Here is a 14,210-nt window from a genome sequence, read left to right on the forward strand (position 1 = left end):
TGTAGGCTCTGCATAAAGTGAAAAAATCCCATGCCAGTTTACACCAGTCCTGGGACAAAGTATGGATGGGTCTGAGGAGCGAGTATTCACCTAGTATCCACGGATCACATTATGGCGGCTTTAAATAGCAGATATATCTGCTCAGATGACTAGGCCCTTTATATGGAGAGTGGCCTCTAGAGATAATGGGACATGGCTGCTGGGACCCTGAATCTCTATGCTGCAGTTTTTATGCATCATCTCTGAGTGACACAGAGATACTTCTTTTCTCTGAATTAATAATAAAACAGAGGAGTTCACTTAAGACTAGAATCTGGCCTGATTATGGTCACATAGCTTTGATTTGGGAGGATATGCTCTCAAGACAAAAGTGTAATGGCTTTATAAGACACCTGCCAGGGGCTGAAAAAGCACTTTTGAAGCTCAGATATTCTTGGCCTAGGAAGACCAAATGGGACAAAAGTGATGCCCCAGAATTCATTTGTCCTCTCAGTGGGGTCACTACTCCATATGCTTTTTATGCCTTTTTTTAGAAGGGCAGCTGACAAGTAAAACTGTTGTCACTCAACAGTGGTTTAACAAGAGGGAGACTTTCGCTTACAGTTGTCTAAGTATGTTTGAAATTCTAACTCACATTTCCTCAGGGTCTTCTTATCAACTTACAGAAAACGCAAGACATACTGTGGGAGGGCCCTAGATAAAAATATGCACTTGTAGTAGAAATCTCTATGGGAGACAATGAATTTACATATGCATGCAGGTAGCTTTGCTGGGGGAAGACATACCACACACATTATCAAAAACTGCACCTCTATCAGTAAACAGGCTATACTTAGCAAAAACCAAAAGTATTGAAAAGATCATCAATGAGGTACTCAAGAGCTGAAATTTGGGAGCTTTAGGCTGAGCCATCGGACTGAAAGACCATCATACAGAGAGAGCTGTGAACTGGCACTGTGGCCAGAAAAAAAAAAAAAATAAAAGATGCAGGCTGGCACCACCTTTAAGATGACAATGTGTTACTGCCTCTGTGAAGGTGCTGTCAGCCTGGGTGGGTGGCAATGCAAAACTCTGGAAGACAAGTCTAACATTCCTCTCTAGCATACATGCTGATGATTAACGATCTGTCCAAAGAATATTACATGGAGATCTTTCTCATAATTTCTAACTATTTGACTAATATTTTAGAAAATACTCTGGCTACTGAGAAAAGCCCAAATATCCATATTTGGTACTGAAACTTATGTCCTTCCAGCCAAACAAAAGGACTCTTCTGTGTAGATACCAGACTCAGGTGTGCTAAAAGATATCCATTGCATTTAATTTAACTTTTCAGTTGGCTGCAGGAGCAAACATATGACCCCCAGGAAGTCACCATCTAGAACCAGTCTTACTGGAGTGCAGACTGAAGTCTCAGAGGTCCTGGATGGGAAAAAATAACCCTTCCCTTTGGAAAGAGTAGGGAGCAGAAAAATCTCTGGTCTATGTTCTAAATATGAGGCAGTCTCGATGGCTTCATTCAGCAATCCAGTCTGAGCTTGTCCCAACTTCCCTGATAAAACAGGCTGATCTCTTAGCAGACGTTTTTTTCTAATGGAGGGCCTAACAGCTAAGGCCCAGTCAAGTGTGACATTTCTAGAAAGTTCCTGGTAATGGCTATACAAGAAGGGGATGAACTTGTAAATCCTCTTCTACAAGCAGACCCAGACCGTAGTCAGCTGTAACACAGCTGACTACAGTCTGGGTCTGTAGTCAGCTGTAACACATTCTCCTGAATGATTTAGCCAGCAAAGGAAGGAGCAAAACCATTTGATCCTTAAAAATTTCCTCAGGTATTGAAAAGGCTTCATTCTGTGGAACTGAGAAAGCTTAATTTTCCAGGAATGGCTTGGTCTGGAAGAGAAGTATGGTACAGGGGGGAGTAAAAGATCCTCCACAGGAGTAAAAGATCCTCCACAGTGATCAGGATCTGCTTTTCCCTTAAGAGGTTATCTTATCAGATATTCACAGGCATGGCTTAACAGCACCTAATCCTTCACTAGGAACAAACAATGCTGTTTTTGAAATCATCTTTTAAGGAAAGACATTCTCAACTATCCCATCCAGTGCAACAAGATGCCCAAACCTATGGCTTTACCCAGTATATTACACAACATAAGTTACCATGGACTATACAACTGCCCACTTTGGAAGCTGTAAACAGAGTCATGACGAGATCTTTTCAGAGGTCAAACTTAGGAAGGTCAGCATGCTTTTCAAGGGTTAATGAATTAGGGAGAACTGGAACATAAAACAGGATAATGCTAGGCTGAATGCTCTAAACCCAAATGTGGAATAGTAGTACATTATCTTGCCACACCCATCAAAAGTTCTGGACTCTGCATCTGGTGGTGGTGCAATCTAAATATGGTCTTTGGGGCCTATGCTGGATCAAGAAGAACACAAAGTCAGCTTAAAGATGAACTGTGAAGGACTTGCTCCGTTCAGCTATGGACTTTGTAAAGGGTGTTGGTTTCTACAGGGGGGGGGGGGGGGGCACAGAGGCGCAATATGGATGCTTCAAGGCTGCCATAATGGAATTCTTTTTTTAAGCACCCTTATTAAATTATCACTTCAAACAAATCAGAGAAGAACCCTCCCATTTTAATTTTTGCCTCAGATCCTTCATATATTCTAATAAACTTTATTATTTTATCAGGGAATGAAAAAAATTCCACCATCCAAATCATAAAATCCCAGCAATCTGTCATATGCTTTCTCTGCAACAAGACCTACCAACACCACTAATGTTTTTACATTTTTAACACCTTTATTGAATTATCACTTAAATAGAACTGCGGTGGTGGTGCTGCTGCGGTAGCGTTGTCGCCTCACAGTTAGACGTTGCACGCTCGATTCTCAGTTACAGCGTCTTCTGTGTGTCGACATGCGTGAATGGGCGTTCCTTCGCTGAAGGTTGTGCATTGGGCCCGGCAAGCCAGCACGTAAAACTCTACTGCCAATCATTAGCGGACCGGATTTCCACTCTGGCGACCCCTAACCAGGAAAAGCCGAAAGACAGTTTTTTTTTATTGAATTAGCACTTAAATATATAGGCAAACTTGCATTTATAAACAAATCATATTAACATGTTCACAGTTACAAACTAACAGTGGATTCACATCTTCATACATTTCTAAATAAAGTTACCTTCCTTTTGTTATATTGTCCCTTCTACGTCCCACTGATACATACTTCCTATCGCAAATCAAGTTTTCGTTCCAATCTATAAGTAATATTCCCTGCTGAAAGCAGATATTTCTCCCAAAATTTTCTTAAGCTCCATAACAGCAGTTTTTTGTTAGAATACAAATGCACACCAGCGTAATTCTCCTCCTCACCTATAGCCCCTTACTGCCAGAAATCTACCATGATTGTCTATTTTCCTTTTTTTGTGATGACTACAAGAGCCCATCTATGGTAAGTTGAATAATTACTCCTCCTTTTCCTTTGCCCCTGATATTCTGCTGAATATCAACCTGAAATCTTTTTTTTTTTTTTTTGCTAAATTCACATGCTAATTTCTTTCCAAATGTGTCGCTTGTAACATTGCTATTTGCACTCTATTTCTTAATGATTTTATCTTTTCTTATCTATGCCTTTAAGGCCATTTACATTCCAAGATAATATGGACAGTACAGTCCTTTTGATAAAAAGCTACTGCTCACATCTATTATATATAACATTTTTTTAATGTGTATTTCCAACTTATGTGTTGCATGCACACACTAGTGACTGGCATGCTGATTCTTTTGTACAGTTACTTCTCACCTCCATTTGAGCCTATACCACATTTTCAAGACTTTTTGTTTTAATGAAAACCATCAAAAAAACCCCCACTAAATACATTTTCAAAACATCCTCATTTTCCCTAATAACTTATAACAGACAAAACTATGTACGACATCAAAGAATAAAGTTTAATCCTCCAGAAAAGAATTGCCCCAAATCAACAGCTGCACCCACAAGCTTTATCTAACCTAAAAGTAAGGTTAGCAATACTAAAGTGCATGCTATAGCCTGTGTTCCCACTTACTCTAATTGCTGCTCGTTCTTTTTTTATCTCTATTTCTCTTCACAGGTGTGAACAACAGCTTGTATGGTTTAAGAAAATATTAACTTTTAGCCACAAGAAAAAGTGCACTGGCTATCTTTGAATAAAACAAAACTGTACACTGTTCTATTAAATACATTAAAGTATTAAAACTGCTAAAGATGCTCTAACTTATTCACGTCCCCTAACTTCAATATTTTTCACAGAACTGCTCGTTATTCTATATATATATATATATATATATATATATATATATATATATATACTGCATTTCCCACAGCAAATAAAACTCAAAAGTCTCAGTATTAATTGCTTGCACCAACAGACAGTTCGTCCCCATGGAAAAGTACTCAGCAAAGAATCTTTGTAAATTTCACTCAATGTACAGTTGTGTAAAATCTTACCATAACAGTATGTATCCTTCTCTTCAATGTTGCAGTATTCTTCACCTTAGGGAGTGTCCTTCCAAGGATAGCCCAATGCCTGGCCAGTATACCAACATCTTTAGATCTTGTATGTGCAGCAAGTCACATGAATGCTCCCCCATACAGGGTGTACGGCATTAAAGGAGATGCATGGATGCAGTTACCCAAAACTGAACTGCCCCAGTAGAGGACTCCATAGGACAAAGGAGGCTATATACATTCAGAAGGAGAAAATGCAGATAGTAAAGGGGGACCCTCAGCAAGGCTGATAAACCAAATCAGAGCCCAAGGAAAAAGGGGAATGGAGGGAGGGACCGAATACTGCAACAGTTAAGAGAAGAACATCTACTGTTATGATAAGATTTTAAGCAACTACTATTTCCTTCTACAGCTACTATTCTTCACCTCAGGAAGAGTACAAAAGCTCAAGAAAAAGGAGTGGGTGGTGGAAGGCTAGGAAGAGCTCTCAAGAAACCCATGCAGGATGGCCCTAACAAAACCTGCTCTGGCCCTACAAACCATATCCAATTTATAATGCTTAGTAAAGGTATGCACTGAAGAACGAGTAGCAGGCTGAAGTAAGGAATTGGTGCCCAGACCCTTGAAGAAAGCACCAGAGGAGGTAAAAGACCTAATCGAATGAGCTCTAATGGAAGTATACAGACCCTTACCATGAAAAGAACAAAAGAAATGGCCTTAGATACCCAGGAGGAAACTGTTGGCTTAGTAACAGCCAAATCCAATGTGCTAGGATGTAAAGAAACAAAAAGCTGGTCAGATGTACGAATTACCTTAGTTTTATCCAAATAGTACCTAAGCTGACTGCGCGAATCCAAGGTATGCAATACCCTCTCACTAGCAGACTGAGGAGAAAGGAAAAAGGAATGAAGTTGTACTGACAGATTCAAGGATAACTCATTAACAAATTTGAGCATAAAAGGAGGATTACTACTGACAGACACCATGTTCCTGTGGGGGAAAAAAAAATAAAAAAGGAGAAATGGCCATAAGGGCTTGGAGATCAGAAGCTCTCAAAGCAGAAATAAGAGCTAGGAACAAAACAGTCCTCCAGGTATAATCTTGCAAAGAAGCAGAAATGCAGGCTCAAAATGAGCCTGAATCAATTTATTCAAAACAAATTAAGATCCCAAGGAGGAGGAATACGTTTCCTTGGAGGACTAAGATGCAGGACAGCTTTAAGAAATCGTTTGACCTCAAAACGAGAAGCCAGGGGAGAATTCAAGGGCAAACAAGCAGAAATGGCTGAAAAATGGGCCTTCATCGAATAATACGCCAAACCAGACTGGAGAAACTCACACAAATGAGAGAGGACTAAAGGGACTCCCCACTGAAAAAAAAGTCCTGGTTATGAGCATGGCACTAAACGAAATCTTTTCCATTTGGATACAGAAGATTTTCTGGTTGAGGGTTTCCTTGCTCATGTAAAACCCCAAGCATATCCTCAGAAAAGAGGTGACTGAATGGGATCAAAAACCTATCACCCACAGTGGCAGCTGAAGAATGGATAAGTGAGGATGGATGAGATAGCCTTTGTCCTGTGTGAGGGGATCCAACAGGTGAGGTAACCTGTGCTGATTGCCCCTGGTCAAGTGCATTAAGAGGGGATCCAGTGCTGTCTTGGCCAAAAGGGAATCGCTAGCAAGATTTTTATAGAGCCCAGATGAATCTTCTGCAGGACTCTTAGAAGTAGAGGAAGAGGGGGGGAAAGCATAAAGAAACATTCCATTCCAAGGAAAACAAAGGACATCCATCTTCCACACCAGACAGCATGGCACTCAAACAGAAGAGAGGGAGCTGCCTGTTCAGAGGGTAGGCAAAAAGATCTACCGGAGGAATACCCCATCAATGGACAATATCCAGAAACACATATCTGTGAAGCATCCATTCATGAGCTTGTGTTTTGGACCTACTCAGAGAACCTGCCACTAGATTGTGCTCTGAAGGAATGTATACTGCATGAAGGGTTAACTGATAACAGCCACCTCCAAAGCCTGAACAGCCATCCTGCTGAAGAGGTAAGATTTTGTGCCTTCCTGTTTGTTGACATACATCACTGTGGTGTTGTCTATGTACACCTTCATGGGGCGTGGACAGAACATGGGGTGAAAAGCTTGAAGGACCAGAATCAGAGCTCTTATCTCTTTGATGTTAATACAGTCCAACTTCTTATGGGGAGGGGCAGAGACCCTGAACTTTCAGGTGACAACATGAAGCCTCCACCCCATGTCTGAGGCATTGGTGAACAGTTCCTGAGAAGGGTGTGGAGGCTGAAAGGTCAGTCCTGGGTTGACAGCATTTGTTGAATCCACCACTCGAATTCCTTCTTTAGACAAGGAAGGAGATGTACAACAAAATCCAGAGGGTGGCAATGCTGCAGCCAAACTAAGCTGAAGTACCACTGAAGTTTTCTCATATGCAGTTTGGCATTAAGCATTGCAATAGAAGGGACCATGAATCCCAGGCTCTGGAGAAACTCTGTCTGGAATGGCAGAGGAAGAAAAGACTAAAAAAAAGCTATCAGTGACAAAATCTTTGGAGCTGCAAGAGAGGCCAACACTGGCACTATCTGAATCCTGCATCCCAGATACACATAGATCCTCAGAGGGAGTCAGGATGGACTTTTGGTAGTTGATAGCAAAACCCCAGACGTTGAAGAGATGGTAAACTTCACATCCTGTAACAGGCGATTGACAGAAGGTGCCTGAAGCAAGAGGTCATCTAGATGAGGAAAAATATGAATGCCTTGGCGCCTGCAGAAAGGAATCACAGGAGCTACTCATTTTTTATGAATATCCTTGGGGCAACACAGAGGCCAAAGGGAAAAGAAAAGAACTGAAAATGAAGAAGAAACAAAAATGTAAAAACTTCCTGAAAAGAGAGTGAATAGGGATATGAAAGTAAGTATCCTTCAGATCCAAAGACACTAGCCTGGGGTAGGAAAAGAGGAAACAGGGTTGGAAGAGTAAGCATCCAAACAAGAGGGAAAGTACAGTTTTGTACCTACCATAAATGTAGATGTTTGAGTGCTAATACAACTGCAGTCATAACAGATGGGTTATCCTGCCGTTAGGCGGGTCCTCGGTCGGCAGAATTCCAAAGCCTAGGTCCGGCGTCGGTTGTCGTCGCTTCTTCCCTGACGTCAGTGCGGCAGGGGTATAAAAGAACCAGCCGACGCCATTTTCTTCAGTTTTTCTTGCCCCAGATGTCAGGTGCCCCCAGAAGGAAGGCAAAACATAAACTTATGCAATAATGTAATGCAATATAATCAAAAAACAGTAATGTGCCAGCAAATACACCATAAAAGAATACCCCAATCAGGTTGTATGAGGAGGTGTTTGTCATAAGGCCTGTCCCAAGTGGGGATGGAGGGAGGGAAACCTGGACTGCAGCTGTATTAGCACTCGAACATCTACATTTATGGTAGGTACAAAACTGTACTATGTTCATCGTGCATACAGCTGCAGTCATAACAGATGGGTAGAATCCCAAAGCTAAAAAGGGGTGGCAGGCACTAAGTGGAACTAGGAGGAGCAAGGATGCCCTGCAAGGCTGCTGTGGCAAAGCCCGCTCTAGATTTAGAGTATAGTGGAAGGTGACAGTGTTTGGAGAAAGTGTGCACAGAACTCCAAGTAGCTGGTTCCAAAATATCCTTGGTAGGAACTCCCCTGAGGAAAGCTGCAGAGGTAGCTGTGGCCCTTGTGGAGTGAGATCTGATGCTTGTAGGTACAGTTTTTCCATGAAATGAGTAACAAAAGCGTATGCAGTGGGCTATCCATTTTGAGATTGTCTGTTTGGAAATAGCCTTTCCTTGAGCACCTGTAGCATAGGACACAAAGAGTTGCTCTGATTTTCTGAATGGCTTTGTTCTGTCCAAATAATAACGAAGCTGTCTGTGAATGTCCAAGGAATGTAGTAGTCTTTCCCCTTTGTTTTGTGGGTTAGGATAAAAGGAAGGTAAGTGGATAGTCTGATTCAAGGCTACACTGGATACTACCTTTGGCATAAAGGAAGGGTTGGTTCGTAAGGAAACTCTGTCCTGATGGAAAATGATGAAAGGTTGCACAGCCATGAGGGCTTGTAGTTCCGAAACCCTGCGTGCTGAGGTGATAGCCAGAAGGAAAGCTGTTTTCCATGACAAATATTGCAGTTCTGTTGAAGCAGCTGGCTCAAATGGAGGCAGGGTCAGTTTTTCTAAAATGAAGTTGAGGTCCTAAGCAGGTACTGGTGGTTTCCTTGGGGGTTTTATATTCTTAGCCCATCTGAGGAACTGTCTTAAGAGAGGATGAGAGAATAAAGGAGGATCAGTGTTGTATTGTGCAGAAATGGCTGAAGCATGGATCTTGATGGAGGAGAAGGAAAGTCCACTGTTTAACATCTCAGCTAGGTACTGTAATATTTGAGGTAAATTTAGTACCCAAGGATTATGGCCCTATTTCTGATTCCAGGCACAAAATCGTTTCCATTTGGCGGAGTAGGCTTTTCTAGTAGAAGGTCTTCTGGCCTCCAAGATGATATCCTGCACCTTCTGGGAGAGAAGAGTCTGTTGGGAAATCAAGGAATCCTCCATGCGGCTAGATTGAGGGTTTTCAGTTGACTGTGAAGAGTTTTGAAACTGTGCTGGGTCAACAGAAGAGGCACTAGAGGCAGGGTCCATGGTGGGGAATGCGTCAGGCTCTTCAGGAGTGGATACCAGTGTTGTCTTGGCCAGTCTGGAGCAATGAGAATCATCTTTGGCCTCTCTGCTCTGGCTTTTAATAGAACTTTGGGCAGCAGAGGAAGAGGTGGAAAGGCATAGACTGTCAATGTTGTCCAATTGAAGGAAAGTGCGTCCACTTTTCAGGCCTGTGGATGATAGGTCCTCGAGCAAAATTTTTTCAGTTGGTAATTTCTGTGGGTAGCAAAGAGATCTATGTCTGGCCATCACCATGCCTGAATTATCTTTGCGAAAACTTGAGGATGCAACTTCCATTCGTGAGGATCTGTCATATTTCTGCTTAGGTTGTCTGCCAGTGTGTTTTCCTTCCCTGGCAGGAATTGTGCTTGAAGTTGGATTTGCAATTCCAGAGCCGTGTTCCAAAGGGACATGGCTAGTCTGCACAGGGGTATGAATGAGTTCCTCCCTGTTTGTTTATGTACCACATCATTGTGGTGTTGTCTGTCCTTATCAATAGCTGGCCTGGATGCAGTAGGTCTTTGAAGGCCATAATAGCATTTTGTACTGCTAGCATTTCCTTGTGATTGATGTGTAGGTGCTTTTCCTTTTGGGACCATTTGCCCTGAATGCACTAATCTGACATGTGCGCCCCCCAGGCGTAGTCCGAGGCATCTGTTGTGATGATTTGATTTGCTTGAGGCATGCAGAAGGGGAGACCTGTGTTCCTTTGGCATGCTTGAGCACACCACAGAAATTCCTTTTGAAGACATGGAATGAGTGGTATAATTGTTTCCAAACTGTGGCTGTGTTGAGACCATATGTTTTTTAGGTACCATTGAAGTTTCCTCATATGCAGCTTTGCACATGGGATCAGCAGTATGCAAGATGCCATGAATCCCAGAGCCTGCAGGATTTTCCTTGCAGTCAGTCTGGTGAAGGTTGCCATTTTTCTGAAGTATTGAGATAGTTGCCCTTGCTTCTCTGGCGTGAGGTAGGCCATCTGGGTGTTTGTATTCAAGCTGGCACCCAGGAAAATTATTGTTTGAGAGGGTATTAGTTTTGATTTATTTTTGTTGACTGTGTATCCCAGAAAGTTCAACAACTTTATTACAAACGCCAGGTGTTTCAGAAGTATGTGCTTGCTGTCCGCTTGGATCAGGCAGTCATCCAGATATGGGTATATTTGTATCCCTTGAAGTCTGCAGAAGGCAATTACTGATGCCAGGCATTTCGTGAACACTCTGGGCGCAGTAGATAAGCCAAAGGGCAATGCAGAGAATTGATAATGGGTTGAACCTGCAAGAAATCTGAGGTATCTTCTGCAATCCTGTCTGACAGGGACATGCAGGTATGCCTCCTTGAGGTCCAGTGTTACCAGCCAAGACTCCTTGCCCAGCATGGGAAGAAGCTGCTGTAATGCGAGCATCCTGAATTTTGGTACGAGTAAATATGTGTTTAGGATGGATAGGTCCAGAATAGGTCTCCAATCTTTGTCCTTCCTTGGTACCAGGAATAGTCTGGAATAAAAACCTTGACCCTGTTCTTTTGCAGGTACCTCTTGAATAGCTTTCATATGTCCATGAGAGCTGAAATTTGTTTTTGTGCCTCTGCCCTTTGATTTTGTGGCAGGTTTGGCATGCCTCTCATTTTTGGAAGCGTGTGAAAGTGGAATCAGTAGCCTCTGTCTATAATGTCCAAAATCCATTTGTCTTTTGTCACAATATGCCAATTTTTTGAAAATAAAGCCAGTTTTCCGCCTAAAGGTGCTGCCATTAAAGCTTTGCTTGGCATGCAGAGGGAAAAGTCATCGTGTCTGCTTTCTGAATGACTGTGGTCTATCTTCTCCACCTCTTGGTGTAGGTGCTTGCCATTGTCTGGCTCTAAATGATCCTTGAGATTGCTCTCTACCCCTCGGGCGCCTGTATCTACCTCTTTGAGGTCTGTCCGTGGCTGGAAAGGACCAGTTTTTTTGAAGGCCAGTTTCTGCTGAAACATGGAGGTTGTACCTGTAGGAAATCTTTCACTGTTTGCATTGATCTTGCCTTTTCCTCCATTTTCTTTAGTACCTCCTCAGCTTTAACACCAAACAATACATCTTTTTGAAGAGGTGCATCTAGTCATTTAGCTTTGACATGATCTGGTAAGGTTTGCTCTTTGAGCCAAGCATGTCTACATATGACAGACCCTGTAACAGCAGCTCTACATGAGGCCTCTAAAGCATCAAAACCACATTGCAAGGTATGTTTACCCACTTGCTCTGCACTATGCAACAAATCCTGCAACTCCTTTACATCTGGTTGCTCAGGTTGTGTCATTTTGCCTTTCAGCCGAGATAACAAAAACTGTTGATACTTTAACATATGGAACTGACAGTTTAATGCCCTCATGGTTAAAGTGGCCGAGGTGTATACCTTTTCCCCCCACCTTTCTAAAGCTCTGGAATCTCTCTCTGAAGGCAATGGATTTTTGGCAGTAGAGGTCTTAATTCCCTTGGGACCCTGTGAAATAGTTTCTGGGTCAGCAGCATGGCTTTTGTATAGGAATTGGTGTGAATCAGGAACCCGCTAATACCGGTCAGGTTTAACAGGAGCTGGAGGTAAAGAATCTGGGTTGAGGCTGGCTTCTGTATACACATCATCTAATATATCCAAGACAGGAGGGATAGCCAGAGGCATGTGCTGAGGAAGCAAGAGAAAATCCCTGAGCCTTTTCTTGGAATCTGAGTAATCTTGCCCTTCCCAGTGAAAGTGTTCCCTCAAAGTATGTAAGGTTTCCCCAAAAGATTAGTCCTCGGGGGGGGGGGGGACCGAGGGAATGGACTCCTCAGCATCAGAATCTTCAAAAGGGGAATATGAATATTCCTGTTCCTCAGAATGTTCTGAGGTAATAGAGGCTTGGTCTGAGGAAGGGTAGTCTTCCTCCAATCTGGGCCTTTTGTCCGAGGGGGGGTTGAGAACCCCTAATAAGAGTAATCAAATCCTCAGCCATTTTGAGCATCTGTTTTTTAGGCATGGGGCCTTGAGAGGGGCTCTGTGGAGCTTGTCTTTTAGTTTTCATGGCTGCTTTAGATTTTGTGAAAGCCTTAATGGAAAAAGAGGAAGGCCTGAAGACACCTTGAGAGGTGGCAGGCCTGTCTAAACTGAGTTTCCCCGCCAAGAGTGGCGTCGGTATCTGTAGTCGGAGTGGGGGCCAAGGAGCCTGCGACCTCGAGCACAGAAGACACCGCTAAAAAAGCGTCATCAGTACTCAGGGGCTGCGTAGGCACCTCGCTGAGAACCGGAGCACCTGTAGCTGACTTTAGCGTGGTGTCGGTAGAAGTCGCGGACCTCGTATGTCGGTCCTTATCTTTGCGTCTTTTACTCAAAACTGGAGTCGGAGTATCCGACGACATAATGTAATTAAACTTTTTACCAAAACAGTGTTGGGCGAACTCCGCCTGATGCTTAATAGTGCGTTTGTTGAATATAGCACAAAAACGACAGGCCGAGACGTCGTGGTCTGGGCCTAAGCAAGGAATGCAGAAGGAATGGAAATCCTTATGCGGTATTTGCTTCCCACATGAAATGTAATTATTAACTTTGTCTGACATCGGTCTGAGGCAAGAAAAGTTTCCCCAACGGGGTACTTCGCTTTCAAGAAGACTTCGGCTGAAATATTTTTCGTAAATCTCAGGAGCTGGCCGACCGGCACTTGCGAACTGCTTCTGCTTCGGGCACCGCGCGGCAAGAAAGACTGAAGAAAATGGCGTCGGCTGGTTCTTTTATACCCCTGCCGCACTGACGTCAAGGAAGAAGTGACGACATCCGACGCCGGACCTAGACTTTGGAATTCGGCCGACCGAGGACCCGCCTAACGGCAGGATAACCCATCTGTTAAGACTGCAGCTGTATGCACAATGAACATCCTTGAGAAACATGTTGAGACGGTAGAGATCCAGAACAAGTCTCCAAGTGCCTTCCATTCAAAGAAACAAGAACATCATGGAATAAAAACCCTTTCACTTGGGCAGGGGGAACAGGTTTGACTGGTTCCTTGGTTCACCAGGAACCCTAGGACCTCCAGGAAATGAAAAAGTTGCTCTACAGGAGGTTAAGGAATCCCTGAAAAAAAGGAGAGACTTCCACACCATGAGGTAACGAATGACAGAAAGAACCTAACAGTCTGAAGTGATTAGAAGCCTATTTGGAAGACAAAGGGAAAGTTGAAGGGGCAAAGAACCTGGTTGGGGGGGGGGGGGAGACAACTGTCAAACAGAAGCAGGCTTATCAGATAAATAAGGCTTCTGAGTTCCAGAGGTGTGAGAAGCATTAGCAGAGGAGGCTTGCCTACCACCCTTACTGCCCTTGGAGGCCTGGTGGGGTTGCCTGTGGACATCAGCAGATTTAGAAAGATAATTCCTCTGGAACTTAGGGACAGAAGAGAAAAAAATATGTTTAAGGTCCTGCAAGGCTTTGCCTCTCTCTTGAAGAGACAAACAGATTGTGATGACCTACCACTGGACCAGTAATCAAGGAGCCTCAATATTCACCACTAGTACCTATGGGGGGACGTTCCTTGGGAGGATAACAGGTACACACACAGTACTTCCAGATGCAGTTGTCTGCATCAAGTGCAATTTCCCTTAAGAGTACACAGAGACAGCAGTCAGTCTGGGGCTGGTTTCTCCCTCTTTCTCCAGCTCTACGATAAGACTCCCCCCCACTGGCACAGCTATAGAGCTGAGATTTCAGCTGAGTAACCAAGGCAAGATCTCCAGCACCCTTTCTGCTGAACCAATCCTTCTGCCCAGACTACATTTCCACAGCCACCAGACACTTCTTATCAGCTACTTTAAGACCCTTAACAAAGGGTGTTCAATCTTACTGTGTAATATTAATATTAATACAAATTGTAGTTTGACCAACAGCAAGGCTGCTAGGAGTGGCCCACACAGGGTCACCAAATAAATATGCAAGTACTCTCAAAATTAAATATTTCTACACAGATCAGACACAATGAAAGGTTTAAATATATTTAA

The 14,210-nt window shown here is 43.2% G+C and overlaps 1 protein-coding gene across 1 annotated transcript in view; it reads right to left on the bottom strand.

Moving 5' to 3' along the window:
* FNTA (farnesyltransferase, CAAX box, alpha) overlaps positions 1 to 14,210 on the bottom strand; it is a 761,420-nt gene that overhangs the window by 22,657 nt on the left and 724,553 nt on the right. The gene's annotated exons all lie outside the window — the stretch shown is intronic.

Source organism: Protopterus annectens, chromosome 17.part0 (assembly GCF_019279795.1).
Source record: "Protopterus annectens isolate FY-2018-M chromosome 17.part0, PAN1.0, whole genome shotgun sequence".
NCBI lineage: Eukaryota > Metazoa > Chordata > Ceratodontiformes > Protopteridae > Protopterus > Protopterus annectens.